The following is a 7,457-nucleotide window of genomic DNA, read 5'->3' on the forward strand; positions in this document are numbered from 1 at the left end:
ACCCACCCCCGAGTGTGTCATTGACGATCAGGCCAATTTATCGATATAATCCCGGAACCGCACAGGGTGTATGTCCGCCCCGAAATTGGGGGTAAAATTCGGTTAAACACAAAACGTGAATAAATCAGAAAGTACACATCCAATCTGGATGGGGGTTTTTTAAAACGAAAGGGCACATATAGACGAGCATTTACATTTAATTAAAACCGTTTTTGTATAAAACATTTTAATAGAAAATCGTGTTTTAAGTTTTGGGAAAAAAGTGAATGTTACAGGAAACATAGGTGCCTATGGATGCGAAATGTTTTTGATATGCTGCAATTGTTGCCCATCACGAGAGAGGGTATGAGACGAAATTTGGGACCTCTAGCCCTTCGGGAAGTATTTTTAATCATTTTTTGAAAATTACAGAAATTGGTCGGGAAAATGGCAGAGTCCACACTTTTCAAAGCCGTGCACCTGGTGATTGAAAACGTGCATCTGGTAACCCAAAAATTCAAATATGGTTCTAAATACACTTGCAGGTGTTCCAGACATCCATGCCCGCTATGGGAGCACCCTACTACGGCCCTCTATCAATGGGGGCCCGTCCTGAGTGCTTTATTTACTGTTTAAAATTTCACGATGGATACTGATTGCTATACAAGCGGTAACCCAAAAACACAAATATGGTCATAAATGCATTTAACGGTCATTCTGATTTTAATGCCCGCTATAGGAGCACCCTACTACGGCCCTCTTTCACTCAGGGCCGTCCTGGGTGCTTTATGGACTGTTTGACAAGTGCTGGAGGAGGAAATAGAGCCGTGCACCTGGTGATTGAAACCGTGCATCTGGTAACCCAAAAACACAAATATGGTCATAAATGCATTTAACGGTCATTCTGATTTTAATGCCCGCTATAGGAGCACCCTACTACGGCCCTCTTTCACTCAGGGCCGTCCTGGGTGCTTTATGGACTGTTTGACAAGTGCTGGAGGAGGAAATAGAGCCGTGCACCTGGTGATTGAAACCGTGCATCTGGTAACCCAAAAACACAAATATGGTCATAAATGCATTTAACGGTCATTCTGATTTTAATGCCCGCTATAGGAGCACCCTACTACGGCCCTCTTTCACTCAGGGCCGTCCTGGGTGCTTTATGGACTGTTTGACAAGTGCTGGAGGAGGAAATAGAGCCGTGCACCTGGTGATTGAAACCGTGCACCTGGTGATTGAAAACGTGCATCTGGTAACCCAAAATTCAAATATGGTCCTAAATGCATTTAAGGGTCATTCTGATATTAATGCCCGCTATGGAAACACCCTACTACGGCCCTCTCTCTGTCGGGGGCGACCTGAGTGCATTATGGACACTTTGAAATTTCACGATGGATACTGATTGCTATACAAGCGGTAACCCAAAAACACAAATATGGTCATAAATGCATTTAACGGTCATTCTGATTTTAATGCCCGCTATAGGAGCACCCTACTACGGCCCTCTTTCACTCAGGGCCGTCCTGGGTGCTTTATGGACTGTTTGACAAGTGCTGGAGGAGGAAATAGAGCCGTGCACCTGGTGATTGAAACCGTGCATCTGGTAACCCAAAAACACAAATATGGTCATAAATGCATTTAACGGTCATTCTGATTTTAATGCCCGCTATAGGAGCACCCTACTACGGCCCTCTTTCACTCAGGGCCGTCCTGGGTGCTTTATGGACTGTTTGACAAGTGCTGGAGGAGGAAATAGAGCCGTGCACCTGGTGATTGAAACCGTGCATCTGGTAACCCAAAAACACAAATATGGTCATAAATGCATTTAACGGTCATTCTGATTTTAATGCCCGCTATAGGAGCACCCTACTACGGCCCTCTTTCACTCAGGGCCGTCCTGGGTGCTTTATGGACTGTTTGACAAGTGCTGGAGGAGGAAATAGAGCCGTGCACCTGGTGATTGAAACCGTGCACCTGGTGATTGAAAACGTGCATCTGGTAACCCAAAAATTCAAATATGGTCCTAAATGCATTTAAGGGTCATTCTGATATTAATGCCCGCTATGGAAACACCCTACTACGGCCCTCTCTCTGTCGGGGGCGACCTGAGTGCATTATGGACACTTTGAAATTTCACGATGGATACTGATTGCTATACAAGCGGTAACCCAAAAACACAAATATGGTCATAAATGCATTTAACGGTCATTCTGATTTTAATGCCCGCTATAGGAGCACCCTACTACGGCCCTCTTTCACTCAGGGCCGTCCTGGGTGCTTTATGGACTGTTTGACAAGTGCTGGAGGAGGAAATAGAGCCGTGCACCTGGTGATTGAAACCGTGCATCTGGTAACCCAAAAACACAAATATGGTCATAAATGCATTTAACGGTCATTCTGATTTTAATGCCCGCTATAGGAGCACCCTACTACGGCCCTCTTTCACTCAGGGCCGTCCTGGGTGCTTTATGGACTGTTTGACAAGTGCTGGAGGAGGAAATAGAGCCGTGCACCTGGTGATTGAAACCGTGCACCTGGTGATTGAAAACGTGCATCTGGTAACCCAAAAATTCAAATATGGTCCTAAATGCATTTAAGGGTCATTCTGATATTAATGCCCGCTATGGAAACACCCTACTACGGCCCTCTCTCTGTCGGGGGCGACCTGAGTGCATTATGGACACTTTGAAATTTCACGATGGATACTGATTGCTATACAAGCGGTAACCCAAAAACACAAATATGGTCATAAATGCATTTAACGGTCATTCTGATTTTAATGCCCGCTATAGGAGCACCCTACTACGGCCCTCTTTCACTCAGGGCCGTCCTGGGTGCTTTATGGACTGTTTGACAAGTGCTGGAGGAGGAAATAGAGCCGTGCACCTGGTGATTGAAACCGTGCATCTGGTAACCCAAAAACACAAATATGGTCATAAATGCATTTAACGGTCATTCTGATTTTAATGCCCGCTATAGGAGCACCCTACTACGGCCCTCTTTCACTCAGGGCCGTCCTGGGTGCTTTATGGACTGTTTGACAAGTGCTGGAGGAGGAAATAGAGCCGTGCACCTGGTGATTGAAACCGTGCACCTGGTGATTGAAAACGTGCATCTGGTAACCCAAAAATTCAAATATGGTCCTAAATGCATTTAAGGGTCATTCTGATATTAATGCCCGCTATGGAAACACCCTACTACGGCCCTCTCTCTGTCGGGGGCGACCTGAGTGCATTATGGACACTTTGAAATTTCACGATGGATACTGATTGCTATACAAGCGGTAACCCAAAAACACAAATATGGTCATAAATGCATTTAACGGTCATTCTGATTTTAATGCCCGCTATAGGAGCACCCTACTACGGCCCTCTTTCACTCAGGGCCGTCCTGGGTGCTTTATGGACTGTTTGACAAGTGCTGGAGGAGGAAATAGAGCCGTGCACCTGGTGATTGAAACCGTGCATCTGGTAACCCAAAAACACAAATATGGTCATAAATGCATTTAACGGTCATTCTGATTTTAATGCCCGCTATAGGAGCACCCTACTACGGCCCTCTTTCACTCAGGGCCGTCCTGGGTGCTTTATGGACTGTTTGACAAGTGCTGGAGGAGGAAATAGAGCCGTGCACCTGGTGATTGAAACCGTGCACCTGGTGATTGAAAACGTGCATCTGGTAACCCAAAAATTCAAATATGGTCCTAAATGCATTTAAGGGTCATTCTGATATTAATGCCCGCTATGGAAACACCCTACTACGGCCCTCTCTCTGTCGGGGGCGACCTGAGTGCATTATGGACACTTTGAAATTTCACGATGGATACTGATTGCTATACAAGCGGTAACCCAAAAACACAAATATGGTCATAAATGCATTTAACGGTCATTCTGATTTTAATGCCCGCTATAGGAGCACCCTACTACGGCCCTCTTTCACTCAGGGCCGTCCTGGGTGCTTTATGGACTGTTTGACAAGTGCTGGAGGAGGAAATAGAGCCGTGCACCTGGTGATTGAAACCGTGCATCTGGTAACCCAAAAACACAAATATGGTCATAAATGCATTTAACGGTCATTCTGATTTTAATGCCCGCTATAGGAGCACCCTACTACGGCCCTCTTTCACTCAGGGCCGTCCTGGGTGCTTTATGGACTGTTTGACAAGTGCTGGAGGAGGAAATAGAGCCGTGCACCTGGTGATTGAAACCGTGCACCTGGTGATTGAAAACGTGCATCTGGTAACCCAAAAATTCAAATATGGTCCTAAATGCATTTAAGGGTCATTCTGATATTAATGCCCGCTATGGAAACACCCTACTACGGCCCTCTCTCTGTCGGGGGCGACCTGAGTGCATTATGGACACTTTGAAATTTCACGATGGATACTGATTGCTATACAAGCGGTAACCCAAAAACACAAATATGGTCATAAATGCATTTAACGGTCATTCTGATTTTAATGCCCGCTATAGGAGCACCCTACTACGGCCCTCTTTCACTCAGGGCCGTCCTGGGTGCTTTATGGACTGTTTGACAAGTGCTGGAGGAGGAAATAGAGCCGTGCACCTGGTGATTGAAACCGTGCATCTGGTAACCCAAAAACACAAATATGGTCATAAATGCATTTAACGGTCATTCTGATTTTAATGCCCGCTATAGGAGCACCCTACTACGGCCCTCTTTCACTCAGGGCCGTCCTGGGTGCTTTATGGACTGTTTGACAAGTGCTGGAGGAGGAAATAGAGCCGTGCACCTGGTGATTGAAACCGTGCACCTGGTGATTGAAAACGTGCATCTGGTAACCCAAAAATTCAAATATGGTCCTAAATGCATTTAAGGGTCATTCTGATATTAATGCCCGCTATGGAAACACCCTACTACGGCCCTCTCTCTGTCGGGGGCGACCTGAGTGCATTATGGACACTTTGAAATTTCACGATGGATACTGATTGCTATACAAGCGGTAACCCAAAAACACAAATATGGTCATAAATGCATTTAACGGTCATTCTGATTTTAATGCCCGCTATAGGAGCACCCTACTACGGCCCTCTTTCACTCAGGGCCGTCCTGGGTGCTTTATGGACTGTTTGACAAGTGCTGGAGGAGGAAATAGAGCCGTGCACCTGGTGATTGAAACCGTGCATCTGGTAACCCAAAAACACAAATATGGTCATAAATGCATTTAACGGTCATTCTGATTTTAATGCCCGCTATAGGAGCACCCTACTACGGCCCTCTTTCACTCAGGGCCGTCCTGGGTGCTTTATGGACTGTTTGACAAGTGCTGGAGGAGGAAATAGAGCCGTGCACCTGGTGATTGAAACCGTGCATCTGGTAACCCAAAAACACAAATATGGTCATAAATGCATTTAACGGTCATTCTGATTTTAATGCCCGCTATAGGAGCACCCTACTACGGCCCTCTTTCACTCAGGGCCGTCCTGGGTGCTTTATGGACTGTTTGACAAGTGCTGGAGGAGGAAATAGAGCCGTGCACCTGGTGATTGAAACCGTGCACCTGGTGATTGAAAACGTGCATCTGGTAACCCAAAAATTCAAATATGGTCCTAAATGCATTTAAGGGTCATTCTGATATTAATGCCCGCTATGGAAACACCCTACTACGGCCCTCTCTCTGTCGGGGGCGACCTGAGTGCATTATGGACACTTTGAAATTTCACGATGGATACTGATTGCTATACAAGCGGTAACCCAAAAACACAAATATGGTCATAAATGCATTTAACGGTCATTCTGATTTTAATGCCCGCTATAGGAGCACCCTACTACGGCCCTCTTTCACTCAGGGCCGTCCTGGGTGCTTTATGGACTGTTTGACAAGTGCTGGAGGAGGAAATAGAGCCGTGCACCTGGTGATTGAAACCGTGCATCTGGTAACCCAAAAACACAAATATGGTCATAAATGCATTTAACGGTCATTCTGATTTTAATGCCCGCTATAGGAGCACCCTACTACGGCCCTCTTTCACTCAGGGCCGTCCTGGGTGCTTTATGGACTGTTTGACAAGTGCTGGAGGAGGAAATAGAGCCGTGCACCTGGTGATTGAAACCGTGCACCTGGTGATTGAAAACGTGCATCTGGTAACCCAAAAATTCAAATATGGTCCTAAATGCATTTAAGGGTCATTCTGATATTAATGCCCGCTATGGAAACACCCTACTACGGCCCTCTCTCTGTCGGGGGCGACCTGAGTGCATTATGGACACTTTGAAATTTCACGATGGATACTGATTGCTATACAAGCGGTAACCCAAAAACACAAATATGGTCATAAATGCATTTAACGGTCATTCTGATTTTAATGCCCGCTATAGGAGCACCCTACTACGGCCCTCTTTCACTCAGGGCCGTCCTGGGTGCTTTATGGACTGTTTGACAAGTGCTGGAGGAGGAAATAGAGCCGTGCACCTGGTGATTGAAACCGTGCACCTGGTGATTGAAAACGTGCATCTGGTAACCCAAAAACACAAATATGGTCATAAATGCATTTAACGGTCATTCTGATTTTAATGCCCGCTATGGAGCACCCTACTACGGCCCTCTTTCACTCAGGGCGTCCTGGGTGCTTTATGGACACTTTGAAATTTCACGATGGATACTGATTGCTATACAAGCGGTAACCCAAAAACACAAATATGGTCATAAATGCATTTAACGGTCATTCTGATTTTAATGCCCGCTATAGGAGCACCCTACTACGGCCCTCTTTCACTCAGGGCCGTCCTGGGTGCTTTATGGACTGTTTGACAAGTGCTGGAGGAGGAAATAGAGCCGTGCACCTGGTGATTGAAACCGTGCATCTGGTAACCCAAAAACACAAATATGGTCATAAATGCATTTAACGGTCATTCTGATTTTAATGCCCGCTATAGGAGCACCCTACTACGGCCCTCTTTCACTCAGGGCCGTCCTGGGTGCTTTATGGACTGTTTGACAAGTGCTGGAGGAGGAAATAGAGCCGTGCACCTGGTGATTGAAACCGTGCATCTGGTAACCCAAAAACACAAATATGGTCATAAATGCATTTAACGGTCATTCTGATTTTAATGCCCGCTATAGGAGCACCCTACTACGGCCCTCTTTCACTCAGGGCCGTCCTGGGTGCTTTATGGACTGTTTGACAAGTGCTGGAGGAGGAAATAGAGCCGTGCACCTGGTGATTGAAACCGTGCATCTGGTAACCCAAAAACACAAATATGGTCATAAATGCATTTAACGGTCATTCTGATTTTAATGCCCGCTATAGGAGCACCCTACTACGGCCCTCTTTCACTCAGGGCCGTCCTGGGTGCTTTATGGACTGTTTGACAAGTGCTGGAGGAGGAAATAGAGCCGTGCACCTGGTGATTGAAACCGTGCACCTGGTGATTGAAAACGTGCATCTGGTAACCCAAAAATTCAAATATGGTCCTAAATGCATTTAAGGGTCATTCTGATATTAATGCCCGCTATG

Source organism: Oncorhynchus kisutch, unplaced genomic scaffold, assembly GCF_002021735.2.
Source record: "Oncorhynchus kisutch isolate 150728-3 unplaced genomic scaffold, Okis_V2 scaffold422, whole genome shotgun sequence".
NCBI lineage: Eukaryota > Metazoa > Chordata > Actinopteri > Salmoniformes > Salmonidae > Oncorhynchus > Oncorhynchus kisutch.